Source organism: Bos indicus x Bos taurus, chromosome 8, assembly GCF_003369695.1.
Source record: "Bos indicus x Bos taurus breed Angus x Brahman F1 hybrid chromosome 8, Bos_hybrid_MaternalHap_v2.0, whole genome shotgun sequence".
Lineage (NCBI taxonomy): Eukaryota > Metazoa > Chordata > Mammalia > Artiodactyla > Bovidae > Bos > Bos indicus x Bos taurus.
This window is the reverse complement of record NC_040083.1, coordinates 97,664,465-97,686,200: the sequence shown is the minus strand read 5'-3', so window position 1 is coordinate 97,686,200 and position 21,736 is coordinate 97,664,465. Positions and strand designations below refer to the sequence as shown.

General features: G+C 43.8%; 1 pseudogene; it reads left to right on the top strand.

The window, feature by feature from the left end:
- Positions 1-304: 304 nt before the first annotated feature.
- LOC113897935 lies at positions 305-405 on the top strand (annotated as a pseudogene).
- Positions 406-21,736: the final 21,331 nt, after the last annotated feature.

Sequence of the window (21,736 nt, the reverse complement as noted above, 5' to 3'; positions counted from 1 at the left end):
TTCTCAGACCCACTGAGCTAGCGATCCATTGTGTTCCTACATCATTACTATCTCTGGAGATTCTTTCTACATAGTATTCCTATTTATACTTGAAAAGAACTTTGAGATTTACCAAATAAAGAAAAGTCCCAAGAAGATAGACTTCAATCCATCTCATTAATTGTCATCCATTCACTATTCATTTGTTCATCTAAACAGCACTAGTCAGATATCTCCACTGCGCCATGCAAGGCAGTGCGAGGTTGGTGGAAATCAGACCAACTCCTGCCCTTGGGAAGCTCATAGAATGAGAGAGAAAACCCCTGTGAAAGCAGCACTTGAACTAAAATTACAATGATACAAAGAAGATTAATGTGGCCCCTGCACCAGGATGACATGTAAATTCATGAAGCATTCCATATTTTTGTAGAGCAATTATCATCCAATTAAAAAAATAAAAATAAAATAAAATCTCTATCTGACCAAAAAAAAAAAAAAGAGCTGTGGGGCAAAGAGCTATCCAGAATAAGTAGGGAAGAGAGCACAGAGGAAAGACAGATGAAGTCTGCTGAGGGAGGCAGAGAAAACTTCCAAGAGGTGTAGGGGTGGAAAGCTGAGACCTCTCCCTGCTCCATCTGCCATGTTAAAACTCCCCTCATCCCTGTGGTAGCTTCTCTTACACCTTATTCTTCTCTTCCTCCTCAGCCAGTTCCCTGGTGTATCTGGCAATTTGGGCCTTCTCTAAATAGCAACAATGTGATATTAACATTTTGGGCCTGCCAGGTGGCTCAGTGGTAAAGACCTGCCTGCTAATGCAGGAGTCTCTGGAGCTGTGGGTTTGATCTCTGGGTCAGGAAGGTCCCCTAGAGGAGTAAATGGCAACACACTCCAGTATTCTTGCCAGGAAAATCCTGTGGACAGAGGAGCCTGGTGGGCTGCAGTCCATAGGGTTGCAAAGAGCTGGACATGACTAAACACACACGCAAGGCAACAAGCTCCCCTAAGAATTCACCTACACTCTTTCAGCTCCTCGGTCTCTTTTTTAGTTTTCAATTTGTGGAATTAGAATATCTCGTCCATCTGCTAAAACTATTTCTTCAGTTGTTACCTAATTAAAATACCTAGGTTATATAGAATCAACAGGTGTGTGTTACAAACAGGTATAGGAAACAAAGATAATCACCATCAAATTGTCAAAAGATCATAGTTGAAATCTTGAATCCAGCTTCAACTTCATGGCCTTGGGCAAGAGATTTAACTTCTCTAAGCTTTAGTTTATTCCTCTGTAAAATAGGGACAGTCATGTCAAGTTCACTGGAAGATACCCATGAGATGATATAGAAGAGAAATTGCTCCACAAATGTTTGTCATTATGGAGATTGTTATTACACAAATACTTTGAAAAGAATCTACTATCTACTCTGAACAGTTTTTGATATCTTTAATTTGTCATGGTAGTCCTTGATATTGTAATCTCACAGAACCCTGTAAAAGGAAGCATGTCCAGTGTGTGTTGCCTGATTTCTGTTTGTGGTCATATGGACCACAGGGCTGTTTGTGTCTCACTGGTCCTCATCCAAGCTCTAGAAAGAGCCTCAGTGAGAAACAGGATATTTTCCTTGTTAAAAGGGCAGATAGCAAATTTTGGATCATTGAATCTCCTCCTTTTTATTTGGTGCTTTCAAACTTTTTATATATCCTGTTGTGTGGTTTCTTCCCCTGTTAGTCCTGGCTAACCTAGAAGGCTAAGGATTTTTCTCATGGAGAGCAGATGAGGCTCACAGGAGATTAGTTATATGTCCCAATACTGCCCCCCAAATGGCACCAGATGAAGACAATGGAGCACCAATGACGGGAAGCTCATTTCTCAAACCCTGCTCCTAACAATGAAGTGTGCGAAGTGCATACAATGATCAGCCATGACTTCGCATCTTCTGAGAAGCACTTGTCCCAAAAAAAAACAGACCTGTGCCAAACTGAAGACATTATTTCTAATTCCAGCTCTGTCAGTATCTCCCTGTGCAGCCTTTGGTGAGTCACTTTTTGTCTCTGGGCCTTCAAGTCACTTGAAGTTTGGGATGTTATACTGCATTCCTTCCCTGTGCCCTTGAAAATAATCCTAAAGCACTTCCTGCCCTCCCACGCCTCTCAGCTTTGAATGTGTTATGTAGCTGAGCTAGGTTGCCAAAGCTGCAGTCTGATTTCCCAAGCAGAGCTGATGTGAGTGTGGGACTCTTGCTCATGATTTTGGGGTTGGGGGACATAAAGAGGTTTATGCTGGTGCATAGACTAGATCTGCATGTTAATCTGCTTTCAAGGACAGTGTAGATGGTAAATTATTGTTCTGCCCGTCTAGGCTTCCATTTCACTCTCACTGGAGCAAGACCCAGGACACTTATAAGACCATGTTAAAAATTTAGTGGATTAGTATTATAGGATAACAGTATAAAAAGGGCATGGACGTCAGACTGCGGACTCAGATAAAACTGAATTTATCTCCTTTCTTATTAACTATATGACCTCGGGAATACAGTTTAAACTCCCTGACTCTCAGTTTCTCATTTAGAGTGTCGTGACAATTAATTAACAGTGGATGTGACTTAGGGTACTACTTATTAAAGCATAATTATAGCTTAAAAATGAAATACAGTTTCTGATAGCAATTTCCTTCCAGGCTACAGTATAGAAAGAGGGGAAAAGAATAACTTTACAATGGAGAAACCTGATGTATCCTACCTCAGTAAAGGTGATCAAGGGAAACATCAACAATGATAAATCATGTTGATAGTATGAATGCTTGGTATGATATAATGATACGATGTGGCACTTTATATATGTAAGATCATGCTGTCACAAACTCATAAGCCCAGTCTAATCATGAGAAAAATATTAAAGTCCAATATGGAGGCATTCTGTAAAATACCTGACCAGTACTCCTCAAAACATTAAGGTCATCAAAAACAAAGAAAGTTGGAACTGTCACAGGTGAGATGAACCTAAGGAGGGGGTGAGTGAAAGGAGGGGGCAGATTAAGAGGTGAAACCTTCCAGTTACAAAATAAATGAGTCACAGGGATAAAATGTACAGAGTGGAGATTATAGACAATCAGATTATAATAACTTTATGCAGTGACATACTTACTAGTAACTAGACTTACTGTGGTGAGCATTTTGCAATGTGCTGAAGTATAACATCACTATGTTGTACACCAGGAACGAACACAGTGTTGCGAGTCAATTATGCTTCAATTAAAAAATAGGAATGTATAATCACAGTGTTCTAATGGGTTCTACAGTGAATAATATTTACATTCTTACAAGGATTCAAACACTAGTTGTTGATATAATTTGAAGTATGACAAAATTTGGGGGAGAGGATGAAAAGTAGGAATGGAGGTATTAAACCTTTGTCTCTTGTAACATTTATACATTTTTAAGTTGCTTTTTTCTCTTTATCATGTCTACATGAGATGAGAGATGTTATCTAAACCCATTGTGATAGAACTCAGGTCTCCCACATTGTAGACAGACGCTTTACCATCTGAGCCACCAGGGAAGTCAATCATTTCACTATATATGTAAATCAGAACTTAATTCTGTACACTTTAAATTTATACAGTGATATATGTGTAGTACATATATATATCAATTACTCCTCAGTAAAACTGAAAAAAAGCTGTTTGTAAAATGTCAAGTTGAGACTAAATCATTTAAAAGAAAAAAAGAGGAGCCCAAGGAGACACGATGACTAAATATAATGTGATGTCCTAGATAGGATCTTGGAATAACAACAACAGGAAAAAAAATTAGCATAAAACTAGGAAATCTGAACTCCAATAATAATAGATCAGTATCGGTTCATTAATGATACCAAAAGTGCCATACTAACATAAGATGTTAATAAGAATGAAAACTGGGTGCAAGGAATATGGAAACTCTGTACTTTTTAATTTTTCTGTAAATCTGAAAAATAAAATGTTTTTAAAAATGGACTATAACAGCCCCTTTCTGTGGACTCATTGAGTTAACACACTTGTATGACGTGTATGTTCTGTGCTAAGCCTTGTGCTGGGGGCTGGATCTCAGGCGGAACAAGACATGGCCCTGGCCTCCCAAAGGGCATGGAGCCTGTGGGAAGTCAGCCGAGAAATCAGGCCTCCCATCCTCTCTCTTACCCTGGAAGGCTCTGTACTTCACCTTGGAGACCTAACTGGAGTACAGCAGGTGAAGAAGGACTTGGCAGCCTTATGGGCTGGGGGGCTGAAGTGGGAGGGCAGTGAGGAGTGTGTTGGAGTGGAGTGGAGGCAGAGACGTGAAGCCAGAAAACTCAGACCTCATTTATTTCTTAAGTATTTTTGAGCACTTACTCGGTACCTGGACTTTCCAGATGGCTCCGCGGTAAAGAATCCGTCTGCCAGTGCAGGACACCCAGGTTCAATCCCTGGGTTGGGAAGAGCCCTTGGAGAAGGGCCTGGCAACCCACTTCACTATCCTTGCCTGGACTTGTGGACAGAGGAGCCTGGTGGGCTACAGCCCCTGGGGTTGCAAAGAGTCAGACACGACTCAGTGATTAAATAACAAACTCTGTACCTAGGAATGTGTTGGGAGCTGCCTGAAGGTGAGAAGGATGACATGGGCATGGTCTCTGCCCTAAAGAAGGGGAAAAAAGGACAGTGTACAAGTCATCCCAGATGATGGTTTATTTGGAAATTGATCACCAACATGAGAGGATCAAAAGGGAATGACTAGTGAGTATGTGTTCCTGTGTCTGTGAAGGGTGGCGGTGCAGATCCCAGGGCTGCTATAACAAATCACCACACAGTTGGTGGCTACTAAACAAGAGAAATTTATTTCTCACAGTTACAGAGACCAGACGCCTGAAATCCAGGGGTCAGCAGGCCTGTGCTCCCTCTGACAGTTCCAGGGGAGGAGCCTCCCTCTTTGCTTTGTCCTGCTTCTGGTGGCTGTCAGCCTTGCTTGGCTTGGCTTCTCACTGCGATCTCTGCCTCCATCTGCATATCACCTTCGTACCTTCTTCTTCCTGTGTCTCTGTGTTTTCTCCTCCTCTTATAAGACCACCGGTCATTAGATTTAACATTCACCCTAAATCTAGGATTATCTCCTTTCAGGATGAACTTAATTATACCTGCAAAGACCTGTTTTTCCAAGGTCACCTTCAGAGTTTCCAGTTGGGAGGCATATTAGGACATAATATTGGGACATAAACATATCTTGTTTGGGGGCAGGGGGCTGCACTCACTATCCAACCCATTGAAGTGGCCAAAGAAGGACTTTCTGAGATGGGGACGTTCTTGTGGAAAGTCTGGTTTGCAAAGAATAGGGAAGAGGGTTCTAGGTAATGAGAATGCCACACCCAGAAACCTTGAAGCAGGAAAGAGCTGTGTACAGCTGAGACGCTAAAAGGACCAGAAAACTGTAGGGAAGGGACAGAGGCGCCAAGAATACCTTGTACGGCCTGGTAGGTGGGTCCATCCTGAGTCACAGATGGTCAGGCTGGAAGAGATCTCAGAATGACTTGGGCCAGCGTCCAATCTCATTCTCAGCCCCGAGCTCTTCTTTCACCTACCTCCTGCTCTGGAAGGCTTACCTTCAGTGCATGACAACAGCTCCTGGGCCCTGATCCGGTGACATTCTGCCCTGCAGGAAGAAGCCCTTTGTCTGTGTCTATTTCAATGTCAGAGTGGCGGCAACTTTATAGTACCCTGTGAGCCTGGGTCTCAGTGCCAGCTTCCAGTTTTGCTGCAACAAGCCCCGTCAGGCCCCACTGTGAGCTGCTTCTCTGAATAAGCCCTACCTGGTTTTGTTTCAGATCACTCAGGCAGCTGATCTGCTGGGGCCCGAGCTGTGGCCTGCGATCTAGGAGCTAAGGTTAAATCTCTTTTCAGACTCTTACTGGCCACACAGCTCTGGACAAACCAGTTAGCCATTCGACGCTCAGTTTCCTCATCTGTAAAATGAAAACGAAAAGCCCAATATCACAGCAAGATGGTGAGGCTCAAATAAAATGATGTGTTCAGGATGTTTTGTGAATTCCAGTGTTCTACATGATGAAGGAGGTGTTAGTATCAAACCCCTGGAGTCGCTCATCATCTTCCGGGAGGCAGGGAGTGCTCAGGACCCTGCTCATTACATCATACATCTCTCTACTTTGCACTGACAGCTGCGTGTCACTGTCCATCCCTCCCTGTGGGGTTAACAAGCCTCATCTCCCATTGAGATTTCATCCTGGAGCGAGCTCCCCAAATGGAAAGAAACAAAACTCAAATTCATGTCCCTATAAAAAGCAGCCTGCCTTTGAAACTTGACCCTGTTGAAAACCTACTGAACTGAACACAGAGGAGAAGGCGAAGGGTATTTTAAAAAAGGAAGAAAAAAAAAAACAAGAAGTAATTAATCAGCATTTTGTCCAACCCAATTTGGTTTCAAAGACATTCATCAAGACCAACATACCTGTCCAGGCCAATCCTGGGAGCCCTGTGAGTGGCCACGTGGACCTGACCTCCTGGTTGTCTGCAGTCCCGCTCATTTACAAAATGGTTTCAAAGAAGGTAACAGTTTGTGGTAATGGGAAACATATGGGCTGGTGGCTGCTGTCAGTAAAAATAGCCGGCATGGCCCATGTGGCCAGACGCAACGTCAAACTGAGTGCAGGAAGACAAAAGCTGTGAGAAGAAAGGGAAAAAAAGTTGTTTCAGAAGACTAGAGACAGGAGCCTGCCTGGTGGGGGAGGAGGGACTGGGACATGAAGGCAAAGGACTCCTCAAAGGCAGAGACGTTTGCATGAAACGCCAGCCCTCCCTGGCCTGGTTGTCCACACTCTCGTGCCCCAGTTGAGAGGGGGGCAGAGAAGGTTCTTTCTGAGCACAGAGCCGAGGCTCAGCACGCGGCACAGATTTCTGTAGGCTGTGCACTGGGGTCCGCGTCCTCTTACCCCACCGTCCCGACAGAGGATGAAGCCTGAAGGAACTAGACAAGGAGGCCAGGCCAGCAATTGAAAGAAAAAAATTGAAGCTGAAACTTTAGGATCTTTTTCACATGTATCCTGCTTTGTAGTGTAATAGAAAGAATATGGATTTGAAAATTGTAAGCCTGATTTCTTCTGACCATAAACACAATCACTGTGTAAACATAAGCAAATTAGTTAATCTCTCCGAGCTTCCATTTATTAGTCTGTAAAGTGGAGATAAGGTAACCAATGACTGCTTTCAAGACTATATGTGCTGATTCTCATTTTTTAGTGGCTTTCCCTGTTCATGCATTCATTCAACAAATATTTATGAAGTCCCTGCTATGGGGCCAAGCATGGTTACAGAGGAATAAATCAGTGAATAAAACAAAACAAAACAAAACAAAAACCAACCCACCTGCTGTCACAGAATTTACATTCTAGTTGTAAGTAAAGCATAGAATGTTGGGAGGAAGAACATGCCATGGACACAAGCAAACTAGGGAAAGGGGTTGAGAGAGCAGGGATTGGGATGCAGTTTTAAGTGGGATGGTCAAGGAAGACCTTGCTGGGAAGGTGACATATGGACAAAACTCGAAGAAGGTGAGAGAGTGAGACACAGACCTATTTGGGAGGCTAATGCTGAAAGTGGAAGAAGCCACTGGAGTGGAAGTCTGGGGTGCTCCAGAGACTAGTGGAGCTGGAGTGAAAGGAATCAGAAAGGTATGGGGGTGGCCATGCTGCCAGGACGGGTGAGGGTTAAGAAGGAACTTGGCTTGACTCTGTTGAAGTGGAATGTCTTGGAAAGGTTTTCAAAAGAGAAGTGACAGGATTAGATTTGTCTTTTAATTTTTTTTCAATAGGATGACACTGGCTGCTGTTTTGAGAAGAGTTCCTCCATGAGCAGGTGCTGAAGCAGAGAGACTAGACAGGAGGCGAGAGCCAATGATTTCTTTGATTGAGATGATGACATTGGAGGTGGTGAGGAGTGGCAAGTTCCTCCCAAATTTTCTGCTAGTTTGAATGTGGGTTTTAGAGAGAGCGGTCAAGAAAGGCTCCAAGAAAGGATACATGTATATGTATGGCTGAGCATCTGTTCTATTCACCTGAAGCTATCACAATATTGTTAAATGGCTATACTTCAATACAAAATAAAAAGTTAAAAAAAAAATAATGCTGCTAAAAGTAGCTGAAAGAAGCTGCTGTTAGCAGAGATGGAGATGACCATAGGTGAAGCAGGCTAAGGAGAACAGACCGGGTGTTCAGTGCTGCACATGTTAATTTTGAGATGCTTATTAGACATTCAAGTTGAAACAGAGCATCCCAGTAGATGAGAGTCATAAATGCATGCTGCTGCTGCTGCTGCTAAGTTGCTTCAGTCGTGTCCGACTCTGTGCGACCCCATAGACGGCAGCCCACCAGGCTCCCCTGTCCCTGGGATTCTCCAGGCAAGAATGCTGGAGTGGGATGCCATTTCCTTCTCCAACGCATGAAAGTGAAAAGTGAAAGTGAAATCGCCCAGTCGTGTCCGACTATTAGTGACCCCATGGACTGCAGCCCACCAGGCTCCTCAGTCCATGGGATTTTCCAGGCGTAGATGATACTAAAGACCATCAAACACTAGATTATCATGGTAGCACATGAAGACAGAGATGAAAAGGTAGTGACAAGCATTGGGCATCAAGGATTCACAGAGATTAAGTAGTTTTTCTACACAACATCATCTTCCAAATGCATGAGCTACAACAAGGGCAAAATACCGTGTATGTACGTGGCCATGAAACCTTCTGTGATAGATGGTGCTATTACTATTTTATATATAAGAAAAGTAAGAGCCCAGAGAAGTAGAGTGATATGCGCAATGTCAAGCAGCTGATGAAGAACAGAACAGGAATTCTAACCCAGGTGTCTGACCCCACTTCTAATGCCTTCCATTCCAGCCATTGGCCCAGTGCTGGCTTGCTTCTAAGGTAGACATGCATCTTCCACCCTCAATATAGTCCTCATGCTTCTCCAAGTTTTCAATCAAAAACAGGTCATTCTAACAGCTAAATACTCTTGTTTTCCAAGCAGGAGGTCTTGCCAGCCTTAGAAAATAAGAAAATTATGAGAAACTGTTTTTGGCAAAGCCTGGGAAAAAAATGAAAGGAACACGAGGAAGAGAGAAAATGACAAAAAAATCTTGCCTTCTATTTTCCCCATAGGTACTCATTGTCTCCTGGACTCTAAATCATCTTCTCTATCTGTGGAGGACATAGATATAAGGCAGATACAATCTCCCCTGCCTTCTAAATCAGGCACGAGGGAGGGAGAGAAAACTAAATTGTTGTACGTGGGGTCACCCAGCAACTCGTGAATGTGACTTGGAAGAGGTCCTAGTTATTTGACACCACTCCTTTCCCCTGAAGTCTAACACTACTTTATACCATGCATGCAGAAACTGGTGGAAATAAAATAATATCTAGTAATTTGTGAAGCACTTTTTCTTAATCTGGAGGATAATTGCTTTACAATGTTGTGTTGGTTTCTGCCATACAAAAACGTGAATCAGCCAGAGGTATACACATGTCCCCTCCCTCTTGAAACTCTCCCCCACCGCCCACCACGTCCTGCCCATCTAGGTTGTCACGGAGCACTAGGTTGAGCTCCCTGCCTCATCCAGCAACTGCCCACTAGCTAGCTATTTTGCATACGGTGAAGCATATGTTTCAATGCTGCTCTCTCCATTCATCCCACCCTCTCCTTCCCCAGCTGTGTCCACAAGTGTGTTCTCTATGTCTGTGTCTCTATTCCTGCCCTGCAAATAGATTCAGCAGTATCACTTTTCTAGATTCCATACATATGCATTAATATATGCTATTTGTTTTTCTCTTTCTGACTAGCTTCACTCTCTGTAACAGGCTCTGGTTTCATCCACTTCACTAGAACTGACTCAAATTCATTTCTTTTTATGGCTAAGTAATATTCCATTTATGTACCACAACTTCTTTATCCATTCATCTGTTGATGGATATCTAGGTGGCTTGTGAAGCACTTTTTAATCCACTGTTGATGCCACTGTTTGAGGCAGTTACTGTGCATGTTGACATCCATTTTAAAGATGAATAAACATGGCTAGGAGAGATTAAATAATTTGATGTGCTTATGTGCATGCTAAGTCGCTTCAGTCATGTCTGACTCTTTGTGACCCTATGGACTACAGCCCTCCAGGCTCCTCTGTCCAGGGGATTCTCCAGGCAGGAATACAAGTTGCCATGACCTCCTCCAGGGGATCTTTCTGACCCAGGGATCGAATCCGTCTCCTGTATTGCAGGCAGATTCTTTACCACGAACCACCAGGGAAGCCCAAGTGATTTGACAAAGGTTACCATAAAACAAATGCTGTAATTTTACCAAATGTGATTATTATCACTAGAAAATAAATGTAAATTTATATGAAAAGGGGCCTCACTTGGCATCCACAGAACCTACAACAATCAAGTCCAGTTCTGCTTTGGCATCACCAGTTTCTTCAGCGTGTTCAAGAGTCTTACCTGCATCTGCCTTCTCCCTTTCCTATTTGGCCAACTTCACACCTTTCTGAGAAGCACTTAATGTTGTTCCTCTCAAAGGAATGGCCTGGATCTTCTCCATCCTTTATCCCCAGTGCCTCTTCTGTTTGCTGTCACTATGCAGGGAACTGCATATGGTGGCTGGGCTGCACTGAGCTGAAGAGGAGAGGAAGAAGGTTGGAGGAATAGTTTGGGGTTAAGACCACAGAGAGCCTTGAATGCCAAGCCAAGTTGTGTGTATATCCATCTATGATTAGCAGGAGCCAGAGCCACTGGCTTGTCTAGCCCCTAGGTTCTGCAGCTCCATGCTGGATTGTCTTAAAAAAGACATAGTTTCCTAAGTCAATAAAGTGGGGGTGGACATGTCTTCCGCACAAACATCAGAAGAACCTTGCCAACACTTATCAGATTTGACAACTTGACTTTATTTTTTTTCTTCCCACTCACATCTTAGGTCTTGTTATGGCTTCAGCCAAAGAAAACCAACTCAGGGCCATTTCAGGCTTGTTGGGAGTCTAAAGTAGGGAGACAGCAAGTAGGAGGTGACATCTGATGTCTGGAGGTTTCCTGCTCACATTTAAGACTCAGTAATTTAGTGTGGATTATTTGAGTCAGATGAACTAGGGAGAGGTGTTCAATTCCATTCAACTCATCCCGTATTTATTAGCTCTGCTAGGACCAAAAGGAAGAGAGAGAAGCTCGAGCTCCTGCTCCAGTGCAGCCAACTGTCCGTCTGAGGAGAAAGGAAGAAAAAGAAATATACAGATAAGCGCACAACCAGGCAGAAGCTGATTCTAGGAAGTGGTGGTAACGTGATACACAGTATTACAGATTTTTTTTGGTGGGTGGAGATATGTATTTCTCTAGACTTCCAAAGAAGTTCCCAGCACAGAGTTTAAGGCTACAGGGAAGAGGAAGAGGAATGAGGTTCTTAAGACTAGTTGAAATTTGACCACAAAGAGCCTTGAATGCCGAGCTAAACTGAATGTATATCCATCTGTAGTTAACAGGCAGAGGGTGTCACTGCAACATCTAAACACCAAATTGTTCCAAACCCTTGTTTAACCTTCAAAACGTGATGCCAAGAGCTCTGGAATCAGGGATTGCCCTTTCATATTTTCCGTGTTGTGCCCAGCCAATTGTTAGACACAGAATTTGACATTAGATTCTGGAGAACCAAGACTTCCTCTCAAGCCACATTGGAGAGTTACCTCCTTACCTTAGGAATGAAAATCATAAATTGTTACTAAATTTGTTTTCAGGTATTTTTTGTATTTCATAGAACAGGGAATTTTTTTTATCCTTTCAAGTAATTCAATTGAAAATAATAACCAGGGAAGCCCAAGAATACTGGAGTGGGTAGTTTATCCCTTTTCCAGCAGATCTTCCCTTTTCCAGGCAGATTTTTTACCAGCTGAGAGCTACCAGGGAAGCCCATTTAAAAAACAGGTTCCATCAATTGTCATAAACATTTCATAAAAGGATGAGAATTTTAACAGCCACCCCCCTCAAAAAAGAAAGATGGAATCTCAGAAAGAAAAATCATCTTTTCAAAAAAAAGCTGACAATCTAACACTGTCATTTAAGGACATTTCTGTAAATTTTAAAATAAAAATAGAATGTAAAATTGTGCTTTATGCTGTACATGTACTTAGTCACTCAGTCGTGTCCAACTCTCTGTGACCCCATGGACTGTGTAGCCCACCAGGCTCCTCTGGCCATGGGATTCTCCAGGCAAGAGTACTGGAATGAGTAGTCATTCCCTTCTCCAGGAGATCTTCCTGACCCAGGGATCAAACCCAGGTCTCCATTACAGGCAGATTCTTTACCATCTGAGTCACTAGGAAAGCCCATTTATGCTATAAACAGTATATATATATATATATATATATACATATATATATATACACATATATTTTTTTTTTTTTGGTAGAAGTCAAGCCTTCATGACTTTCCCAGTCACACACTTGGTTAGTGGCAGAATGTGAGTGAGTCCTGTCAGGTCCCAGCATGTCCTTGGCTAATATTCTCTGCTGTCCAGGACCTGTCAGAAGGTAAGCTCACGGGACTGTTGCCCATATGAAGCTGTACGTAAGTAGCTTCCTCTTCCATCTGACAGTGCTGGCCCTCACTTCCAGGCCACCACTGGAGAGAATCATAAGATGTCCCACTAAGTCATCTCCAAGGTAATTCATAAAATGTCCTATTAAAGGTGAGCTACAACTATGACTATAATCTTCACACAGCCGTAGATGTCCTAGTTTGTTATACTTTTCGGTTCAGCAGCTAAGAAAAAAAAATCCACCTGCCAATGCAGGAGACACAGGAGATGCAGGTTCGATCCCTGGGTCAGGAAGATCCCTGGGAGGAGAAAATGACAAGCCGCTCCAGTGGGACACAACTTATCGACTGAACAGCAACAACAACAAAGTTAGACTGAGGCCTGAGGAAGTCCCCAGGGGTCTCCCTGATGGCCGGGGGTCAGGCGGGGCTACCCTCTCCTCGTCTAGCACAACTGACTGCTTGGAGGGAAACTCTGGCCCTCACATGGACCCCTGCTGCACTTCATCTCGCTGGATGCCGAATGTTCGGCTCATCATTCCAGCCAACTGAGATCATTTAGAAGTTTGATTTTGCCATCAATCATTTCTTCTCTCCCTCCCAGCTGTGTGTCAGCTATAGCTGCGATAAGTGGACTTGTTATGCCTTTGTCCAAGTCACTGGTACCAAATACTGAACAGGTCTGAGGACAGTTTTCGGGGGCATACCTCTGCACTGAACCCAGGGCATTTGCTTGGGCCTGGACCCCTGCATTTGTCCCATGCTATTATTGATTTTTTATTGCTATATATAATTGCTTTAAGAGCCAAGCCTTGACTTTATAGTCCTTTTAATCCTCGCTGGACACAATGCTGACTGTTAAAGCAAAACTCAGTGTTTGCGACAGGGCACTAAACAGAGCCACTGATCTGATGTCAGAAGACTCAAGTTCAAGTCACAAGGGACCCACTTCTAATGACTTTGTCTAAGCTGTTTCTCCTTCAAGGGTCTCAGTGTCTCTATCCGTAACACAGAAACAGGTTATCCTTGTAGACAACCTCATTTAGTTGTGCAGCTCCGTAGAGTAACGCCAAGCTTGCTTTTCACTCACTCCTAGTCCTGCTTTTACATGACACGTCTTCAAACTGACATTCCTTTCCCCTTTCTTTTCTATCAATACTACCCTTACCCTGCCCCACTTCTCCTGCTTCCTTGGGAATCCTTCCTGCGCCCTTGGGAAGCCATCTCCTCCTTCTCTGGGCTCCCACAGCACTCTGCAGGTCTTCGTGGGGACACTTATGTCCCCAGTTGACTGTTGTTTTTTTGTCCATTTTCCCTCAAGACGATGGAATCTATCTACCTCATAGATATCTGGCCCCGGCACCTGGAGACAGGAGGACACTCAATATCCTTTATGGAATAAGGATAGATGATTGCAAGCTGCCGACTCAGTCCCATTCTTGCCTTAGTGATGGCCCTGGGGGTTGGTGTGGCTGCACGGGTCTGTACTTGGGCCACTGGCAGGTGTGACATCGAGCACAGCTCTTCTGGGGCCGAATGTCCTTGGTTTATCCTTATGCTTAGTCAGCTGTTCAGTAGTGTCTGACTCTTTTGCGATCCCATGGACTGTAGCCTGGCAGGCCCCTCTGTCCATGGGATTCTCAGGCAAGATGCTGGAGTGGGTTTCCACTTCCTTCTCCAGGGGATCTTCCAGACCTAGGAATTGAACGTGTGTCACCTGTGTCTCCTGCACTGCAGGTAGATTCTTTACCTGCTGAGCCACTGGGGAAGCCCTTTGGTTTATCCCTGGGGAGAAACAGAGGTGGAACTAAAGGACAAATTGAGCCCCAAAGCTCTGTGAGAATACATATCGTGTCTGTTTTGCTCATTGCTGTTGCAGCGGGGGTTCCCCAGCCAGCAGACTCTGAGAGGGAAGTTTGCATCCCTCTCAGTTTACCAGGAGGGCCACTAGGATGGGAGAGTAGGGGAAACAGGATTGGGCAGACAGAACCTGAACTGCTATGTCATGGCCCAAAGGACTCAGCTGGCCCTGGAGCTGGGGAAAAACTTCAGAGTTGTCCCAGATTGAGACAAGCAGATGGGGCCTCAGTGGACACCCTCCCATTGACCTGTCTTGGATGAAGGCTGCCTTGACGAAGGGGGTGAAACTTTTGTCTGGGTGGTTATCTTCAGCTGAGGACATTTCCGGAGAGAGACAAAGTTGAGAGCTGCCAACACTTGGAGCTGCTGGTGAATGAGAGCCTCGGGGCTGGAGCAGGCATGTCGATTAACATCGCTAAGCCTGGTAGCCCCTCACTTGTTGAAGCCCTTCCGTGAATACTTGCCGAGTGAATGAAGGAGTCTGTGACCGATCTCAAATGGAATCTTGTAGGCTTTCTGTGGGACTGTCCACTCAGTCCATGTACCTGTAGATGTGCAACCTTTGGCCAAGGCTGTGCAGGTGCCTGGCTCAGGAATGAGTAAGACATGTTCCCTTCTCCCCAGAAGGAAGGCAGATATGTAAACAGCCAGTCTGACTCCCAGAGGAGGACTATAGGAAGGGTAAGCTCAGAGAGCTGTGGTAGCAAGAAAAGCTTCTTAAATAAGCTGACATTGAGACGGAGGCCTGAAGGGCGAGAAACAAGAGGTTCTAGGACAACATGAAGTGTAGACAGATGATGCAGTGTTGGCGTGAGAGCCCCTGGTGTGGACCCTGTGGTGGAGGCAGGCCGGGCCAGGTCCTCCGGGCCTTGCGGGTCAGACTGCAAAGCCCAGACCAGATCCTAGAAGCAGCGAGGGAACAAGGACAGGTTTTCGGCCGAGGGTTAACAACCCAAGTTTTCCTTTCCGAAAGAACACGGGGTTCACTTCCTTGTGTCATTTTCCATCTCGGCTTCGATGGGAACCACCACCCACCTAAGCACATACCATACCTGGGGCCTCCACCCAGAGCACGGCATGAACTGTCCCTGACGCTGGGATCTCCAACAGGGTGAGGGAGCCACTGGCCCTTGGGAGATAGGGCGTGTTCGTGCCTTGACATGCAGGCAGGAGCTCCTGAGGGTGTGACCCCAATGAAAGGAAGCCCCGTCAACATGGCAGAGTTGGGGCAACTCTTCCCACAGACACAGTATCAACACACAGTGGGAAGAGCACTGCCGGAGGAGTCCATCCTCAGACACTTACTGAACCTATGGTCCAGGCAGGTGACCAACCCTTATCCATAAAGTGAGAAAAAGAACTCACCACACATGTGATGAGGATGCTCACAGTAAGCTAACAATGGGATATCATTTATGTGTTTCAGATTGACAAAGATTTTTTAAAAGAATGATTAGTGCTGGTGAAAGTGGATAGTATGGGCTGGCTAATTCACTGTGGGTAAGTCTAGTGAATTGGAATAAACAATGAAAGAAAGTGACAGTCACTCAGTCGTGTCTGACTCTTTGCGACCCCATGGACTATACAGCCCATGGAATTCTCCAGGCCAGAATACTGGAGTGGGCAGCCTTTCCCTTCTCCAGGGGATCTTTCCAACCCAGGGATCCAACCCAGATCTCCCACATTGCAGGCAGATTCTTTACCAGCTGAGCCACAAGGGAAGCCTTACCAATTTGACAACTAATACCATTTTTGAAATGCACATATCCTTTGACCCAGAGATTCCACTTTTAAAATTTATTAAAAGGAAATAATTAGAAATAAATGGAGAAAATGTATGCTAGAGGTATTCAGCAAAACATATTCAACAAAACAATTTTTACTCATGAGAGTAAAGATTCCCATCCATGGAAATATCCAACATGTCCATCAACAACACCTAGCAGCTGATAATAGTATTAGTAAATTTCAGCACACCTGTATATTAAAATATTATGCAGCAATGAAAAATTAGGTTTTTGAATTTGATTTATCAACAAAAATGCTTGTAATCTAATGCTAAGAAAAGAAAAAAAAATATTTATATTTTAATCCCAATTTTTTAATCCCAATAAAATCTAAAAAAATCTGTTATGTAATTGATATATATTTTTGTATTTTTTTTCACTTAGCATTGTATTATAAGCAACTGGTTTACCAACACGTTAACTAATTATCCATCTGAGTACTAGGCCAATTCTAATTTCCTACTTTTTTTAAAGTATTTCAGGCATCCTACAATTGTTATTTCTATAATTGTTTATAATCAGAAAAACAAAAACATAATTTTAAATATGAATAATGTATGCTTTCTAGGACTCCTGTGATGACAGATAATACACATGAAAAAGATCTTGTAAACAGTAAACCCTGTGTGTATGTGAGGATCTGCTTTTCTGAAACTCTACATTTCTCTTTACCATAGCAACTCAGGGTAAGGGGAGTAGCCATACTGAGGTTCTGGTACCCAGGCAAGGTCTTTTGTTGGCAATCAGTGATTTCTCTGAGGGATAACATCACAGCAATCTATGAAGGAGGCCTCTTATCTATCTCCCCTTCCAGTCTCTTCAGTCCCATTGTCCTGCCTGGTTCAGACCCTCATCAGCTGTTTATACCACCACATCAACCCCAGTTCTGTTTTTTTTTCATCTCCTACATCCCCATCTCATTCATTTACCACGCTGTAGCCATGGCAATTGCTCCATGGAGCACTTCTGACCATGTCTCTCTCGTGTTATTCCATAGGGGACAGCCTGAGCTTCTTGGTGTGGTGTATGAGGCCATTCATAATCTCACTCCATATAGCTCCCCAGGGACTTCTACTTTTCCACCAGGTCCCAAAACACAACACTGGCCCTAAAACTGTATTATGTTAGTTCCCGAGACACCCTATTTTTTTTTTAGTATCTCCATCTTTCTGGAATGTTTTTTCCCCCTTCTTCATCCTGAAAACTCCTAGACATTCTCTGTGAGGTTGCCTTCTCTCTACTTCCCATCCCATGTCCAAAGATGTATATTGTGACACAGGCAATACATCTAATATGGGTAATTCTTTATATGTCTGTCTCCTCCACTGGATTACAAGCTCCTCAAGGAGTTATCTTATTCACCTTTGAAACATTGCCACCTAACATGTGCCCAATACAGTCCGGATATTTGTTAGCATGATGTTGAATGAATTTTGTCAGAATTGTACCCCATGGTATAAAGCAAATCATACCTACATTTTCCCTGGCTGCTCTGTAATGCTGACTTCACTGAGTCCCCAGCCACCCAAGTGATCTCTCATAGTTGTCATCTGGAGGACAGGAGAGCTTTAGGGGAAAAGCAGAGCCCCTCAATTACCAGTTCTGACTATCCTCATTTTAGTTCAGGTTTCTCCATGCGAACAGACAGTCAACATGTGATTGGAGAAGAAATAGAAGTATATTTCTATTAAAACCATGTTCCTTAGGTTGTCACTCTGAATTTATATCCCTCTGGTCCTTGCCAAGTTGGCTGTTGGCTATACTCTGTCCTGAAATGAGAGCATTCTTCTCATAGCCCCAGGAGATGCCTACAATGCCTGAAGATTGAAAACAGACCTTGAACATGGATTTGGGAATTTGTAGAGTCCAAAGCACCACTATCCTATATAACCTGCTCCAGATAATCGAGCTTCCCTTCACATCTCTGATTAGAGTTGGGTTGCGTTAGAGGGTTCACTTCCTGAATGCTTCTGCTGCTACCCAAGAGGATGGGCAAGAAATCTTATTAGAACAGAAAGAGTCATCAGCTCTGGGTACAGGGAAATGCCACCCATGGCCAGTGGATTTTGACTTTGGAGCAGAAACAATCATGGGATAAATGCACATCTAAGTGTTTAAATCAATAAAAGCAAGCAACTATGAACAAGGCCCCCTTTTGGGTCTGGTGAGAGATGAAGGGTTGAGCAGGAGGATCATTGCTTTTAAACTGCTCATTTCTGCTGGAGAGAAAAGGTTTGGCTCTAAATAGCCATTAATTACAGTAGAATAGGATAAAAACAGAATGGAATGAAATGAAATAGAATAGAAAGTACTATGTGTGTGCCAGCTGGTAATATAAAATGATGGAGAGCACACAGGTTTAGCAGGCAATCAGATTCAGGCTCAAATGCAAGCTTGCCAGTTACCTTAAACAAAGTACCATACCTCTTGCTATTGTTATTATTGTTTAGTCACTATGTCATGTCCAACTCTTTTGTGACCTCATGGACTGGAGCCTGTGAGACTCCTCTGTCAATGGGATTCTCCAGGCAAGAATACTAGAGTGGGTTGCTATTTCCTTCTCCAGGGGATCTTCCCAACCCAGGGATCGAACCTGCATCTCCTGCATTAGCAGGCAGATTCTTTACCACTGAGCCACCACAGACCTCTTATAGCCTCACTTTTTTCAGCTATAAGATGGGCTTAACAGCCACTTCACAAAGAAGGAGTTTAATAGAGATTAAATGAGATGGAGCACATGGGCTCCTAACCTACAGCAGCCCTGGCCTCCCTCCCTCTCACTTTCATTCAGAGCTGAGATCCAGGGACCCCGTGAATAACCGTGAGCAAACACTCAGAGGTCCCAAGAGGGAGTGTCAGGAAGGGAGGCCAGAGGCTGCTGGGATGACAGCTCTTGCCCCATTCTTGCAGTTTTCAGAAGAATGTCTACCTGTTCTGTTATCTTGGGTCTGTATGTCTTTGGACTTAGCAAATGCTCTGTCAGATAGGTTAAATGATTTCAGTTCATGTAGATTATCATTTCTGTCAGCCTGAGAAACTGAGCTGGGCTTCCTCGGACCGGGAACTGAGGTTTGCCACTCTGGTGGCTTCCCTTTGAGGTGCCCGGCTCCTTGCCAGACCACAGAGCACACGAGAAGAGGAAAATAAACAACAATCAGGGAAGACATGGCCTTCTCCATGAAGGGGCTGCTACCCTGGCCTGCAGTCTTAAACAATGCAACCAAGCTTGGAGAGTCTCGCTTGGTTTACAAGGCCTGATTGTTGGAATGCTAGACTTCTGAAAGAGTGCATGGGACAGTGGGTTCATGTCTCTGAGTCTTGTTCATTTTGTATATGAAGGAAAAAAAAAATCCAAGTCTATCTATAAATAGGGAGAACAACCGACTTTTCCACTTGTGGCTCTTTTTACCCAAAATCCAACTATGCGGAAATATTATTTTCCTCATTATAGTCAGGCTTGGAGAGTTTAAATGCAGCATAACCAATAAGAGCACTGGATTAGTTAATAGAAGACTAGGGAGTCAGTGTTGTCTTAGCTCCTTATGGTCTGGAGAACTTTGAAACTGTGATTTAAATCTCTTGTGATTCAATGTCTTCGTCTTTCAAATGGGCACAATGATACCTATTCTACTGGGTTTGTTTATGGATTAACTAAGTTAGTATGAAAGAATCTGGCACATCATTAAATGTGAGTTTGTTTCACAGCTCCCCATAAGACATTGGGTAAACCCTTTAATCAGTGTTAGAATTTCTCTTTTGTAAAACTAAACCCATCTACCTCACCCTGTCTACCTCTCAGAGCTGATTTGAGAAGTTAAGGTGATGGTAGAATGAATGTGCTTTGTAACTGGAGAGCATTAGGCAACATAGTCTATCAGGGTGGCTCTTTCAACCATGTGGGAATCTCTCAGGAGAAGAGAGTATGTTCTTTTAAAGATCTACTCTTTCAGTCACCTCTTACATCTGAGAGACACTTTAGAATAGACCGGACTGAATGCTCAGTTATTATCAAGGGCCTGAAAAAAGACTCAGGCTCCAGCTATTGTTGAAATGAAGCCATGTTGGCTACAGGGCCAGTGCCTAAATCCTTTGAATGCCATATAGCCTCAATAATAATAATAATAATAATAAATAAAAGCTGACAAAGCTTGACGCCAGCTACATGATTAACTGGACAAAACCTACACACTCTAAGCCATGAGATCAAAGAGAACACTCTTTCCAACAAGTAAACCCTCTTAGAGAACTGGGGCATGATTCATCCCAACAAACCACTTAGGAGTCAAACAAGCAGACTGCCCCTTGCCTGAGGAATTAGATGCAGTTCTGTCCTGGAGAGGAGAGTGACGGGATCATCCCTAACAATCTTCTTATCCAGAAGCAAGTGGTCCATGACTCGAGTCTGACCAGAGAAAGTCTCCCTTGCATCTACAAAGTGAGATTCTTAAGGACAGGGGTGTGGTGCATCAAATTCAGCTGATACCCTATTTCCAGTTCAAGGCCTCACATAGATTGGGTCCTCAAGAGATTAGTGCTTGTGTTAGAAAGTCTTCACTATCAACTCACAGCTTAGCCCGAACTTTCCTACTGAGGTTTCATTTCCACCACCTGCCCCCATGGATAGAAGGCTAGATGAATGAATGTAAACAAATGTGCTTGCAAGCCTCCTCCTGAAATCATCAAAGAGGCTCAAATCAACTGGGACAAGGAGATGGCCGGGATACATGGCATCATTATTAACCTCTTTTCAGTAGTGTTGACTGTATCCTCCCAAATCGTATATTGAAGCCCTAATCCTAAGGTGATGGCGTTTGGAAATGTACCCTATGGAATTAATTAGGGTCAGATGAGATCATGAGGGTGGGGCCTGGATCTGATGGAATTAGTGCCTTATAAAAAATTATACCAGAGAGCTTGTTCTCTCTCTCTCCCTGTAAATACATTACAGTTTTGGAAGCTGGGAGTCCAAGGTCAAGGTGAAAACATGGTTGGTTTCAGATGAGACCTCTCTTCCTTTCTGGTAGATGGCCGCTTTCTCATTGTGAGTGCTTATAGGAGAGAAAGAAAACTCTCTGGCATTTCACTTGCTTACGCCATGCAGTCTAGGATGTTTTGATATGGCAGCCTCAGCTGGCTAAGACAGCAAGGGAAAAGAACTCTGCTCTAGCAGTTGGCACCATCACCTACCCACTTGTCTCAGCCAGAAACCTGGAAGTTATCCTTGACTTTCCCTACTCCTTCTGTCTTTCTCACCTAACCAATTGTTTGTCCTAAGACAAGCAATGTCTTATGAAAAATTCTCCACTTGTTTCATTCTGTTTCACCAGAGGACTCACTCAATTCTCTCCATGCTTTGGACTGTGCACTAGTTCCAACCTCCTTCATTTCTCGCCAGGACAGCTGTAGGAACTCTCTGATAGCAGCCCTGCCTTTGGTCTTTCCCTTCCAACCCAGCCTCCAAGTGAGCGTCAGTGTCACTTTACAGAACGTAACCTGGTCCTCCCCTGTGGAAGGCCCTTCACTGGCTCCTGT